Here is a 15,602-nt window from a genome sequence, read left to right as displayed (position 1 = left end):
CTTTACAATATTATTATTTATTAATTTTTTAAAATTAATAATTATTTTTATCTATTTTTTATAAAATTGTTTATCTTTTTTTTATTCATCAACAATTATTCTCTCTATTTATTTCATTTTATTTTTAATAAATATACATTTATTTTATATATTAACTTAATAACATTATACTATTATCATCTACTAATATAATCATTCATATTTAAAAAATACACACAGGCGCGATAGCGCCTGTGTTTACACTAGTAATAATAATAGGATTAATTAAACCATTTGTTCCCCTTAAAACTACTTAGCATGTGGTGTCTATGTAAGACTTATCAGACAAGTCTCAGTCTCCAGACCTTTGCATGTTGAATCAACTGAGGAAAGAAATCACGCGAGCTTTGGGAAACTAAAACCAACCAATCTTATCATCTTCAATTGTCTCATTAGTTACTTAAATATTCAACCAAAATGAAAAAAAATCCTATTAAAAGAACCCTAAATCCAAACATGCACGAGAGAACAACATCCTGCCGTACCCTTCCAGCGTCTAGCCAGGCCAGCAAGCAGAAGCGCGGCCGACCCAAGGTCTATCACTTCTCCCTCGCCACTAGGAGGGAGACGCTGCCACGATAGTCGTTTTAGCAAGCTGTAAGAGACATTTTTGTGATGAGCCCCGTTACAATATCACAAGACGACATTTTTGTATTTTGAAGTTTATTTAAATTTAAATTTGTAAAAATAGGTTCGTTAATTTTCTTTTTTAAAATAGAGTTAGGTGAAGTCGTCTTTTACCCTGTCAATTTTTTTTTTCTAAAAGTAAAATTGTGATGGAGAAAGCTGGTTTTCGTTCATTGTCAAAAAGTGAAGTCGTCCTCTGTGACGACTTCACTTTTCACTTTGTTTATATATTATCAAAATGCAAGAAAGCTTTTGATATCTGTATGGTTTAATGTTTCATAATAAACGAGGAGCAGAAATTTTAAATTTAAATAAATTGATTCAATTTCTGATTGAGCTAGTTGTTTTCGGAGTGGGGGGTTTTGACAGGAGTAGGAGTGGCGTGAGAAAGTTACATAATTGCATGCGGGAAGATGCATGTTGGTGAAAATTAAATGTAGGGGATAAGCTTCTTATGGGTGCACCTGCGCTGATGATTTCTCCACAAGCGAAATACAGTATTGATGTCAGATGAAAGTTTTAGTAATATATATTAAAAAAATTGAAAAGTGAAGTTGTTATTTACAAGGACGACTTCACTTTTTGACATGAACAGAAACCGACTTTTCATAGTACAATTTCAATTTTTGAAAAAAAAAAGAGAAACTAGTAGGGTGGAGAACGACTTCACTTGTAATGTCGTCCTCCACCCTAACAACTTGACCCTATTTTACAAAAAAAAATAATCAACGAATCTATTTTTACAAATTTAAATTCAGATGGACCCCAAAATACAAAAAAACCTCACAAGACTCAACGTTTTCACGCGAGTTACGATTTTTAACGATGATCCATGAAGATCGTAACTTTCAAACGACGCGAGATCGAAGAAGGAGAAGAAGATCGTAATCTCGTATGATCTTACTAGTTGAAACACGATTTTGAAACACGATTTTGACTATTATACTCGTTTGACTTCCAAGCTCTTCTTCTCCAGATTCAGTCATCTACACACTCATACAACGTTCTCAAAGCGTCATCGCTGCACTTTGCAATTCCTTCAGAGCACAACGCAACTGGGATTCCATAACTCGCCAGTTCCGTTCTCTCCACTTAAACGACTCGTCGGTTCAACATCTCTTTCTGCAATTCAATTCCCCCTCCGACGCGAAAGCCGCATGGGCTTCTTCCACTGGGCCGCAACTCGGCCCAACTCCACCTTCCAACCCACCACTCGCTCCTACACCATCACCATCAACCTCTTGTTAAGAGCCAACTTATTCATCCATATGCGCGCTCTTCTCTATTCTCTCACCAAAACAAACACACTCACATGATGTTCCTGCACTCGTCGATTCTCTTCTCAACGTGGTCATTTCAACCTATCGCGACCTCACTGTGAACCTTCTTATCCAAGCCTATGCGAAGGCTAGGATAACGGACGTCGCCTTCCACGTTTGTTTGCTACGTGAAGGAGCATGGAGTCTCCGTCACCGTCAGTTTTAACGCCTTGCTTCACGCGGTGCAGAAATCTGAAAATTGTTTTCTCATTTAGGAGGTTTACGAGTTCATGATTCAGAGAAGGATTTACCCTAATTTGACGAGTTTGCGAATCATAGTTGATGCATTGTGCAAGGAAGGTGAATTGTAGAAGATTGTTGACACGCTTGATCGGATTATGTAGAGGAGTACTTTCCATTCTCCTTCTATGATCGTGAATTGTAGTTTGATGTTGAGGATTTTGGAGAGGGGAGCGAAATTGGAGAGTGATGTCGTGGTTTTGTTGAAAAGGCTGTTGCAGAATATTTGCTTCACGAGAACGTTGTGTGGTCTCTGGTTCTGCATGCGAAGGTTGCGTTTGGGGATTTGGATTCCGCGTGGGGATTGTATGGGGAGATGGTGAGAAGAAGGTTTAAGTTGAACGCTTTTGTTTACATGTCGTTTGTTGGAGCATTTTGTAGAGATGGGAGTGTTGGGGAGGCTATTAGTTTGGTGCGTGAAATGGAGGGGAATGAGCTGAGGCCATACAGTGAGACATTTGAGCATGTTGTTGTGGCAGATTCGGAGGAGTGTGTGAGGGTTTTTGATGAGATAGTGAGGGTTGGGTTTGTGCCTGGTTGTGTGGTGTTTAATAAGGTAGTGGAGAGGTTATGTGAAAAGGGTGAAATGGAGAAAGCGAATGGAATATTGAGTGTGTTGATGGATAAATGGTTTTCACCGGATGATGTTACTTATTCTCTTTTGATGCAGGGTTACGCTAGGAAGGAGGAGGTTCAGGAGGTTTTGAAGTTGTATTATGAAATGGAGTACAAACGTGTGTATCCTGGGTTGTCAGTTTTTGTGACGGTTGTTCAATTTTTGTGTCGTTGTGGAAAGGTTGAAGAGGCTGAGAGATATTTGAGGGTGATGAGAGAGCGGTTGGTGGCTCTGGATGCTAGTGTGTATGGGGAATTGGCTTCTTTTCTATAGCTGAAGCCGCAATTAAAGTAATTTCTGTAACCTTATGTAGTCCGTAGAAGTTAGAACTTTGAAAGATATGGAAATATATGGAAAGATATTAGCTGCTATAATGTACTGTTAAACATGGATACAATTGTGTTGAGTTATGGAAAAATATTGTTGAGATACCACCAATCATTGTAATTGTTATTGTAATAATGACAATTAAGATGTTGTATGAAACTATATGAGATTTGTTAATGGTAGAGCCCTATATATACTCTTTTGTTCTGGTTTACTATCAATTTGAGTTAAATCAGTTTTCTTCTTGTTAAAGTATTTACAAGTTGGAACTCCTAATCTTGAGTGTTCTACTTTTGCATTTAAACCCTAGCAACCTTAGTTGTACCTTGTTCTTGTTTCTTTTTTTTTTGGGGTTGCCTTAGCGCACTCATTCTAATTTTTGGTTTACCTAAGTGCACCCATCCTGTTTGTCACAGATTCTCCATCACTACCATTGTTGTCATCACTATCAACACAGTCACTCATTCTAATATTAGACATAAGAGTGATTAGGTGGCTTAGTAGTTAGATGGAAGAGATGTGAGGGAAAAGTTGTGGGTTTGATCCCCCTAACTAACAATTTGCACAAATAAGGTTGGTTTGGTGGGTTTAAAAGGGAAGGTGGGAGAGGTTGTAGGTTCAACTCCTCCCACTAACAAAAACTAACAACTAACTTTTGCCGATAAAAAAAAATATTAGACGCATTTTGGTAGGACTGAGGTGACCTAAGCATTGATGCTCAAGAGCTTGAGACACACTAGGGATACATGCAACCGATTGTGACAGATAGTATAATCCTCAAGACTCATGTCATGCTCCAATAGTTTGCTTGGTACGCTGATCCTGAACAAGAACAAAATGATTAGCAAAAGGAATAGGGTAATTTCGGGTGCGTGGGAGCTTGCTTATGGAGATTAAATTAAAAGGACACATGGGAATATAAAGCAAAAAATCTAGGGTAACATAAGAAGAAGGTCGTGTGTGACCAATGCCATGAACTTTTATTTGAGAGCCATCATGGTCACAAAGGGTAAAGAATCCAATAAGTCAATTGACAGAAAATGGCAGAGGAATCAATCGAAGGTACAGGAGAATGACCAAACATGTGAGGAACTTAGAGGTGAAGTACTTGTTCACTACCAGTTTCATAAGATGGAACAACTGTGCTGGATAAGATTTGATTGCGGACATAGTGAAACTTAGGAGGAAGTCCAACAAGTGCAAGAGCTATAAAAAACTTTCCATGTTGTTTGGCATGTCTGGTTCCATCATTAATTAGTGAAAGGTATGAGTGACTCAAAATCAGCAATTAAGCAATCGAGTTTACCAAGATATGTCTGTATATTATATTTTCTAGCTTCACAGTGATAAGGTTAGAGACAACATTGTAAAGACAATGAATATCATTGAAGTATAGTTTCTTGGCTTTCTTCCATACATCATAACAAGTAGTAAAAGCATGGTATTGAGGCTGCAATTTGACATTGCTACACAAAGAGGCATCAATTTGCATCCACTGGGCTTGATCATTGCGGGGAATGTCTTTGGCATGTTAGGTCAAGTGGTTGGCACGACCTTGACCTTGAAACCATAGCCCAGGAGCTATAGTTGCTCATCCCAGTCAGTTTTTAACATGGAATCAGCGGAACAATGACGATCGAAGATCGAAACCAAAACTACTGATATTGTGTTAAAAAGTGGATTTTATACCTAATTCAATCTCACAAAACTGGCTTGTAAGGTGAGGATTGAACCCACATATATACTATAAATTGGCTTTATTTCTAGTCGATTTGGGACTTCCAACACACCCTTTTTGCTGAGGTATACACACCTCGAGCATGAGATTGGACACTAATAGGTGGTTTGAAAACAAGTGGAACAATAGACCCAACAAAAATGAAGCTTCGATAGGATAGGCTCTAACCCATGACTCTGATACTATATAGAAATGTATATGTGTTGAATGTGTTGTGTGTCTAACATAGGATGTATTTATACTAATTTACAGAATCAATTATAATAAAACACCTAATAATTAGGAACCAATCATCCTAATTTCCTAGAATATGTAACTGTTAATTTCCTACAAATATGTAACAGCGGATTATATTCTAACACTAAGAGATCAAGTTAGGATTGAAATATTGGAGTTCTAATTAACAAGTTACTAATATTTAACAAAGCCTTGTAAGCCTAACAGGTTCAAGCTAATTGTAGAGATGAAAGGAGTGTAGTCTATTTAAAATCTTGAGTTACGGGAAGTGTTGCAAATAATTCAATTAGTGTTGTATATTAGTTAGGTAGCTAGTGGTTGTTAACTAATTGCTTGTTATTGTATAATAAATAGTAACATTGTTATTGTAATACATATCTATGTGAGAAATAAAATTTTGAGATTCAGTACTTGGTATCCCTTGTTCACTTCTCTTCTCTGTTTTTGTGAGTGTGTTTAGTCTGTTTTCTAACACTACTCTCTTCCTCTTGAGATGCTAAACATTGGCTTTAAGTGAGTCCGAATTCAGCAAAACAAGGTAAATATCTCCCGTATCAACTCTAGTTGTGGTGGAGTCATTGGTGCTGCCATTGGCTGCTATTTTGTCGCCATTGACTGTGCTAGTTAGAGCAGTCTTTTGATGGGTATGGACATGCATGCCTCCACAAGGGTAGAGTAAGAGTCTATACATTGATAAAGCTAGGACTCTTGAGACCATGTAGAGAGTAATTGAGAAAGGTTTCTTGTATTATTTAGCAGTAAAAGTACTACTTGAATAGAAATGTTATATTAAAGTTTACTCCTTTATTCAAAGAACCGAATAAAATAAATCTAATCCTTGATTCCGCAAAATCTTTTATTTCTGTATAAGGGGAACTTTTGTTTTCAAAATGCATAAGCTTATATAAAGCTTAAATCATAAGTTCCAGTAGAACCCAAAAAAAAACTTAAAACATGTGCAAGAACTAGTGTGTATTGAATTTCAAATTTCATAATTACAGGTTTGCTCACTTGGAGTTCAACCATGTTGCTTGTGTGAATAAAGCTCTACATCTTGATGAGAGTGAGCTTGGAGGTTATCGCTTGACAGTTGAAAAGGAAAAGCCTCAGCGTGAAAACTGAGGTACACGCCGTGGAAGAGGTGGTGGTTGTCGTGAATTTGGTGGAAGAGATGGCAGTGGTTGTAGCAGCAAAGTGGATTGGGGGAGAAGTAGTGGTCGAGGGTGGCCAACCCATAAATCTGCAAATTTAGTTTATGATTATTCTCTATGAAATATGTTACTGTAGTTTATCTTTATATGTTATCATAGCTTATCTTTAGGCTTTATGTGTGTGTGTTTGTTTTTTATTTGGTCTTTTCATGATACAACTTTTAAGTAATTGAGTAATATGAAGAAGGGAAAAGTTGAAAACCACTATAAAAATTGAAAACTTGAATTTAGTAATGTGACTACAACTCAATAAGTCTACTAGGAGTTGGATAACAATTTTTGTCAAATAATTATGGAAGAGTTTTACAATTTTTGCTAGAAGAATCGCATGAGAAGGTTTACCATTTTTGCAAGAAAGATTGCATGTTTTGTTGAGTATTGTTAGATGTTGCCGAACCATGTTGAATTATTGTGTATTTAAAGTTTGTGCTCTTATTTATGGGTTAAGTATGTTTTTAGTCCTTAAACTTTGATCTAAAATTGAAATTCATCCCTGGTTGAAATTTTGATAAATTTTGGTCCCTAAACTTTAAAATTGAATGAATATAGTCCTTTTAACCCAATTTTGTTAATTTTTTTTAGGTTTCGAATGCATTTCTCAGTAAATATTAAGCCGAGAATGTGTCAAATGGCGTAAACAACTCCAATATTAACATGAAACACATTCCACATGTTGAAAAAAGTCAACGTAATTAGGTTAATAAGGACTATATTCATTCATTTTTAAAGTTTCGGGACCAAAATTTATCAAAGTTTCGACCAGGGACAAATTTCAATTTTTGACCAAAGTTCAAGGACTAAAAAGATACTTAACCCCTTAATTATTGATGTGTTACCAGTAGAAATTTCAATTGTGTGATTCCTTAACCATGTTTCAGAAAAATCGTGTTTCACATTCTGTCGCAACTCTTCAACATTTTCACTCTTATAATGTTTTTTGAGAAATCATATACATTTTCACTTTTCTAATGTTCTCTAATAAATCATTGTGACATGTGATTTCATGAGTATTGCTTTAGAAGCTGTAATTGGGATATCATGTGGCATAGAAGATTAGTTCATTAAAAGTTCATTTTTAACATGCACAATTTATTTTATTTTATCTTATTTTCTTCTCATAGAAATGTTTATAGAGAAGTTTATTGGAATGTACCTTAATTCATTTGCTACTTTAGTTCCACAACCTCTGCATCATATATATGTTTTCATACTCTGATTTTTTTTCTTCTGTGATTATAATTTAGGGAGGAAAAACCAATTTCAACGATGATCACTATCACAACAGATGTTGGAAATTTTGGATTTATGTAATTGTCAATCAAGTTTTGCATTTGGGTTTATGTAACTGTCAATTGGATTACTTTTGTGGGTACATGATATCTGTTGTTGCTGCTGCAATATGGTGTTGTGTGGAACACAAATTGATTGCAATTGGGAAAATGGAGTTCAAATTCTTTACTATTTTTTATGTGATGCCTTCTAGTGAGCATTTAAAATATACTATATTGGTATTTTAAATATCTTTTTAATATATTTTAAAATAAAAAATTAGTAGTAATCAGTGTATTACGAAAGCATAGTAGAGGAACAACAAAAAAAACCCAGCAGAGAATCCAAATTCGAGAAAAAGTGGGTGTTTAATTCAAGAAATGTTTTTTCTAAAATTGATACAACATCATTCTTATATGATGTGGTTCAATTTTGGTTCTTGTGAAAACTGAACCAATTCAAACTGAATTATTATATTTATATTGATATTACTTGGATCTTTAACCTATTTATTCAATCTATTATTTGTTGATGTGTTACGACTAGAAAATTCCAATTGTGTGATTCATTAACCATGTTCCATAATTATCGTGTTTCACATTTTGTCCTAACTCTTCAACATTTTCACTCTTCTAATGTTTTTTGACAAATTATATACATTTTCACTCTTCTAATCTTCTCTAATAAATCATTGTGACATGCGATTTCGTGAGTATTGTTTTAGAAGCTACAATTGGGCTATCATCTGGCATAGAAGATTAGTTCATTAAAAGTTCATTTTTAACATGCACAATTTATTTCATTTTTTCTTAACTTTTTCTCATAGAAATGTTGGTAGAGAATTTTATCGGAATGCACCTTAATTCATTTGCTACTTTAGTTCCACAACCTGTGCATCATATATATGTTGTCATATTCTGAGTTTTTTTCTTCAGTGATTATAATTTAGGAGGGAAAAACCTAATTTCAGTGATGACGACTATTGCTGCAGAAGTGAGAAATTTTGGGATTATGTAACTGTCATTCAGGTTTTGCATTTGGGTTTATGTAACTGTCAATTGGATTGTTTTTCTATGTACATGGTAACTACTCCTGCGGCAATTTTGGTGTTGTGTGGGACACAAATTGGTTGCAATTGGGAAAACAAAGTTCAGATTCTCTACTGGTTTTTATGTGTTGCCCTCTTGTGAGCATTAAAAATAGACTATTTAAAATTTCTTTTTAAGAAATTTTAAAATGTCAAAATTAGTGGTAATGAATGTATTATGAAGGCACAGTAGAAGAACAACAACAAAAAACCCAATAGAGGATCCAAATTTGGGAAAAAGTGTGTTTAACCCAATAATTTATTTTTTTAAAACTTATAAAACATAATTCTTGTACGACGTGGTTCGATTTGCATTCTTGTGAACTGAACCAACTCAAACTAAATTATTATATTTACAATGATATTACTTGGATCTTTAACCTATTAATTCTATCTATTATTTGTTGATGTGTTACCACTAGAAAATTCCAATTGTGTGATTCTTTAACCATGTTTCATAATTATCGTGTTTCACATTTTGTCCTAACTCTTCAACATTTTCACTCACCTAATGTTGTCTGATAAATTATATACATTTTCACTCTTCTAATTTTCTCTAATAAATCATTGTGACATGCGATTTCGTGAGTATTGCTTTAGAAGCTACAATTGGGCTATCATGTGGCATAGAAGATTAGTCCATTAAAAGTTCATTTTTAACATGCACAATTTATTTCATTTTTTCTTAACTTTTGCTCATAGAAATGTTTGTAGAGAAGTTTATCGGAATGTACCTTAATTCATTTGCTACTTTAGTTCCAGAACCTCTACATCATATATATGTTGTCATATTCAGACTTTTTTTCTTCAGTGATTATAATTTAGGGGGGAAAACCAATTTCTGTGATGATGACTATCGCATCAGAAGTGGAAAATTTTGGGATTATGTAACTGTCATTCAGGTTTTGCATTTGGGTTTATGTAATTGTCAATTGGATTGCTTTTATTGTACATGGTAACTGCTGCTGCTGCAATTTTGGTGTTGTGTGGGACACAAATTGGGGTCAATTGGAAAACAAAGTTCAGATTCTCTACTGGTTTTTACGTGCTGCCATCTGGTGAGCATTAAAAATAGACTGTATTGGTATTTAAAATTTCTTTTTAATAAATTTTAAAATGTCAAAATTAGTTGTAATAAGTGTATTATGAAGGCACAGTAGTGGAACAACACAAAGAAACCTAACAGAGAATCCAAATTCGGGAAAAAGTTTGTTTAACCCATGAATTTTTTTTCTAAAACTGATAAAACATCATTCTTTTATGACGTGGTTCCGTTATGGTTCTTTAGAAAATTGAACCAATTCAAACTAAATTATTATATTTACAATGATATTACTTGTATATTTAACCTATTGATTCAATCTATTATTTGTTGATGTGTTACCACTAGAAAATTTCAATTGTGTGATTCTTTAATCATGTTTCATAATTATCGTGTTACACATTTTGTCCTAACTCTTCAACATTTTCACTCGTCTAATGTTGTCTGACAAATTATATACATTTTAACTCTTCGAATTTTCTCTAATAAATCATTGTGATATGCGATTTGGTGAATATTGCTTTACAAGCTACAATTGGGCTATCATGTGGCATAGAAGATTAGTTCATTAAAAGTTCATTTTTAACATGCACAATTTATTTCATTTTTTCTTAACTTTTTCTCATAGAAATGTTTGTAGACAAGTTTATCGGAATGTACTTTAATTCATTTGCTACTTTAGTTCCAGAACCTCTGCATTATATATATGTTGTCATATTCAGACTTTTTTTCTTCAGTGATTATAATTTAGGGTGGAAAACCAATTTCAGTGATGATGACTATCGCATCAGAAGTGGGAAATTTTGTGATTATGTAACAGTCATTCAGGTTTTGCTTTTGGGTTTATGTAACTATCAATTGGATTGCTTTTCTGTGTTCATTGTAACTACTGCTGCTGCAATTAATGTGTCGTGTGGGACACAAATTGGTTGCAATTGGGAAAACAGAGTTTAGATTCTCTACTGGTTTTTATGTGCTGCCCTCTGGTGAATTAAAAATAGACTATTTAAAATTTCTTTTCAAGAAATTTTAAAATGTCAAAATTAGTGGTAATCAATATATTATGAAGACACAGTAGAAGAGAAGCACAAAAAAACCCAATAGAGGTTCCAAATTCGGGAAAAAATGTGTGTTTAACCCAATAATTTTTTTAAAACTTATAAAACATCATTCTTATATGACGTTGTTTGATTTTGGTTCTTGTGAACACTGAACCAATTGAAACTAAATATTATATTTACAATGATATTACTTGGATTTTTCACCTATTGATTCAATCTATTATTTGTTGATGTGTTACCATTAGAAAATTCCAATTGTGTGATTCTTTAACCATGTTTCATAATTATCGTGTTTCACATTTTGTCCTAACTCTTCAACATTTTCACTCGTCTAATGTTGTCTGACAAATTATATACATTTTCACTCTTCTAATTTTCTCTAATAAATCATTGTGACATGCGATTTCGTGAGTATTGCTTTAGAAGCTACAATTGGGCTATCATGTGGCATAGAAGATTAGTTCATTAAAAGTTCATTTTTAACATGCACAATTTATTTCATTTTTTCTTAACTTTTGCTCATAGAAATGTTTGTAGAGAAGTTTATCATAATGTACCTTAATTCATTTGCTACTTTAGTTCCAGAACCTCTACATCATATATATGTTGTCATATTCTGACTTTTTTTCTTCAGTGATTATAATTTAGGGGGGAAAACCAATTTCAGTGATGATGACTATCGCATTAGAAGTGGGAAATTTTGGGATTATGTAACTGTCATTCAGGTTTTGCATTTGGGTTTATGTAACTGTCAATTGGATTGCTTTTCTGTGTACATGGTAACTGTTGCTGCTGCAATTTTGATGTTGTGTGGGACACAAATTGGGGTCAATTGGAAAACAAAGTTCAGATTCTCTACTGGTTTTTACGTGCTGCCATCTGGTGAGCATTAAAAATAGACTGTATTGGTATTTAAAATTTCTTTTTAATAAATTTTAAAATGTCAAAATTAGTTGTAATAAGTGTATTATGAAGGCACAGTAGTGGAACAACACAAAGAAACCTAACAGAGAATCCAAATTCGGGAAAAAGTGTGTTTAACTCATGAATTTTTTTTCTAAAACTGATAAAACATCATTCTTTTATGACGTGATTGCATTATGGTTCTTTAGAAAATTGAACCAATTCAAACTAAATTATTATATTTACAATGATATTACTTGGATCTTTAACCTGTTGATTCAATCTATTATTTGTTGATGTGTTACCACTAGAAAATTCTAATTGTGTGATTCTTTAAACATGTTTCATAATTATCATGTTTCACATTTTGTCCTAACTCTTCAACATTTTCACTCTTCTAATGTTCTCTGACAAATTATATACATTTTCACTCTTCTAATTTTCTCTAATAAATCATTGTGACATGCAATTTCGTGAGTATTGCTTTAGGTGCTACAATCTGGCTATCATGTGGCATAGAAGATTAGTTCATTAAAAGTTCAATTTTAACATGCACAATGTATTTCATTTTTTCTTAACTTTTTCTCATAGAAATGTTTGTAGAGAAGTTTATCGGAATGTACCTTAATTCATTTGCTACTTTAGTTCCAGAACCTCTACATCATATATATGTTCTCATATTCTGACTTTTTTTCTTCAGTGATTATAATTTAGGGGGAAAAAACCAATTTCAGTGATGATGACTATCGCATCAGAAGTGGGAAATTTTGAGATTATGTAACTGTCATTCAGGTTTGGCATTTGGGTTTATGTAACTGTTAATTGGATTGCTTTTCTGTGTACATGGTAACCGATGCTGCTGCAATTTTCGTGTTGTGTGGGAAACAAATTGGTTGCAATTGGGCAAACGGAGGTCAGATGCTGTACTGGTTTTTATGTGCTGCCCTTTGGTGAGAATTAAAAATACACTGTATTAATATTTAAATATCTTTTTTAATATATTTTAAAATGTCAAAATTAGTGGTAATCACTATATTATGAGGGCACAGTTGAAGAACATCACCAAATAACCCAACAGAGGATCCAAATTTAGGAAAAAGTGTGTGTTTAACCCAATAATTTTTTTTTTTTAAATTATAAAACATCAATCTTGTGTGACGTGGTTCGATTTTGGTTCTTGTGAACTGAACCAATTCAAACTAAATTATTATATTTACAATGATATTACTTGGATCTTTAACCTGTTGATTCAATCTATTATTTGTTGATTTGTTGCCACTAGAAAATTCCAATTGTGTGATTCTTTAACCATGTTTCATAATTATCGTGTTTCACATTTTATCCTAACTCTTCAACATTTTCACTCTTCTAATGTTCTTTGACAAATTATATACATTTTCACTCTTCTAATTTTTTCTAATAAATCATTGTGACATGCGATTTCGTGAGTATTGCTTTAGATGCTACAATTGGGCTACCATGTGGCATAGAAGATTAGTTCATTAAAAGTTCATTTTTAACATGCACAATTTATTTTATTTTATCTTATTTTCTTCTCATAGAAATGTTTATAGAGAAGTTTATTGGAATGTACCTTAATTCATTTGCTACTTTAGTTCCACAACCTCTACATTATATATATGTTGTCATATTCTGACTTTTTTTCTTCAGTGATTATAATTTAGGGGGGAAAAAGCAATTTCAGTGATGATGAGTATCGTAGCAGATGTGTGAAATTTTGGGATTATGTAAATGTCATTCAGGTTTTGCATTTGAGTTTATGTAACTGTCAATGGGATGGCTTTTGTTGGTACATGATATATGCTGCTGCTGCTGCATATTTGGTGTTGTGTGGAACACAAATTGGGGTCAATTGGGAAAACAAAGGTCATCTTCGCTATTGGTGTTGACGTGCTGCCCTCTGGTGAGCATTAAAAAAACTGTATGGGTATTTAAAATTTCTTTTTAATAAATTTGAAAATGTCAAAATTAGTTGTAATAAGTGTATTATGAAAGCACAATAGTGGAACAACACAAAGAAACCTAACAGAGAATCCAAATTTGGGAAAAAGTGTGTGTTTAACCCATGAATTTTTTTTCTAAAACTGATAAAACATCATTCTTTTATGACGTGGTTCCATTATGGTTCTTTAGAAAATTGAACCAATTCAAACTGAATTATTATATTTATATTGACATTACTTGGATCTTTAACCTATTCATTTAATCTATTATTTGTTGATGTGTTACCACTAGAAAATTCCAATTGTGTGATTCTTTAACCATGTTTCATGATTATCGTGTTTCACCTTTTGTCCTAACTCTTCAACATTTTCACTCTTATAATGTTCTCTAACAAATTATATACATTTTCACTCTTCTAATTTTCTCTAATAAATCATTGTGACATGCAATTTCGTGAGTATTGCTTTAGGTGCTACGATTGGGCTATCATGTGGCATAAAAGATTAGTTCATTAAAAGTTCATTTTTAACATGCACAATTTATTTCATTTTTTCTTAACTTTTTCTCATAGAAATGTTTGTAGAGAAGTTTATCGGAATGTACCTTAATTCATTTGCTACTTTAGTTCCACAACTTCTGCATCATATATACGTTTTCATATTCTGATTTTTTTTTCTTTTGTGATTATAATTTAGGGGGAAAAACCAATTTCAGTGATGATGACTATCGCAGCAGAAGTGGGAAATTTTGGGATTATGTAACTGTCATTGAGGTTTTGCATTTGGGTTTATGTAATTGTCAATTAGATTGCTTTTCTGGGTAAATGGTAACTGCTGCTGCTTCAATTTTAGTGTTGTGTGGGACACAAATTGGCTGCAATTGGGAAAACAGAGTTCAGATTCTCTACTGGTTTTTATGAGCTACCCTTTGGTGAGGATTAAAACTACACTGTATTGATATTATAAATATCTTTTTAATATATTTTAAAATGTCAAAATTAATGGTAATAATGCATTATAAAGGCACAGTAGAGGAACAACACAACAAAACCCAGAAGAGAATCTAAATTCGGGAAAACGTGGGTTTTTAACCAAATAATTTTTTTTCCAAAACTGAAAAACCTCATTCTTGTATGACGTGGTTCGATTTTGGTTCTAATGAAAACTGAACCAATTCAAACTGAATTATCATATTTATATTGATATTACTTGGATCTTTAACCTATTGGTTCAATCTATTTTTTGTTCATGTGTTACCACTAAAAAATTCCAATTGTGTGATTCCTTAAACATGTTTCATAATTATCGTGTTTCACATTCTGTCATAACTCTTCAACATTTTCACTCTTCTAATATTTTCTGACAAATCATATAGATTTTCACTCTTCTAATGTTCTCTAATAAATCATTGTGACATGTGAGTTCGTGAGTATTGTTTTAGAAGCTACAATTGGGCTATCATGTGGCCTAGAAGATTAGTTCATTAAAAGTTCATTTATAACATGACAATTTATTTCATTTTTTCTTATTTTCTTATCATAGACATGTTTATAGGGAAGTTTATCGAATTGTACCTTAATTCATTTGGTACTTTAGTTCCACAACCTCTACATCATATATACGTTTTCATATTCTTTTTTTTTTGTGATTATAATTTAGGGGGGAAAACCAATTTCAGTGATGATGACTATCGCAACAGATGTTGGAAATTTTGGGTTTATGTAACTGTGATTCAAGTTTTGCATTTGGGTTTATGTAACTGTCAATTGGCTTGCTTTTGTGCGTACATGGTATTTGCTATTGCTGCTGCAATTTTGGTGTTGTGTGGAACACAAATTGGTTGCAATTGGGAAAACGGAGTTCAGATTCTCTACTGGTTTTTATGTGCTACCCTTTGGTAAGCATTAAAAATACACTGTATT

At 33.0% G+C, this 15,602-nt stretch overlaps 1 pseudogene; it reads left to right on the top strand.

Annotated features, from left to right (window-relative positions):
- The first annotated feature begins 1,592 nt into the window (after positions 1–1,592).
- On the top strand, positions 1,593–3,114 carry LOC114163430 (pentatricopeptide repeat-containing protein At3g61360-like; annotated as a pseudogene).
- Positions 3,115–15,602: the final 12,488 nt, after the last annotated feature.

The sequence above is a fragment of the Vigna unguiculata genome, chromosome 9, assembly GCF_037176805.1.
Source record: "Vigna unguiculata cultivar grain cowpea cultivar isolate G323 ecotype 2 chromosome 9, ASM3717680v1, whole genome shotgun sequence".
NCBI classification, from domain to species: Eukaryota; Viridiplantae; Streptophyta; class Magnoliopsida; order Fabales; family Fabaceae; genus Vigna; species Vigna unguiculata.
The sequence above is the reverse complement of the archived record's forward strand: the minus strand, read 5'-3'. Positions and strand labels throughout refer to the sequence as shown.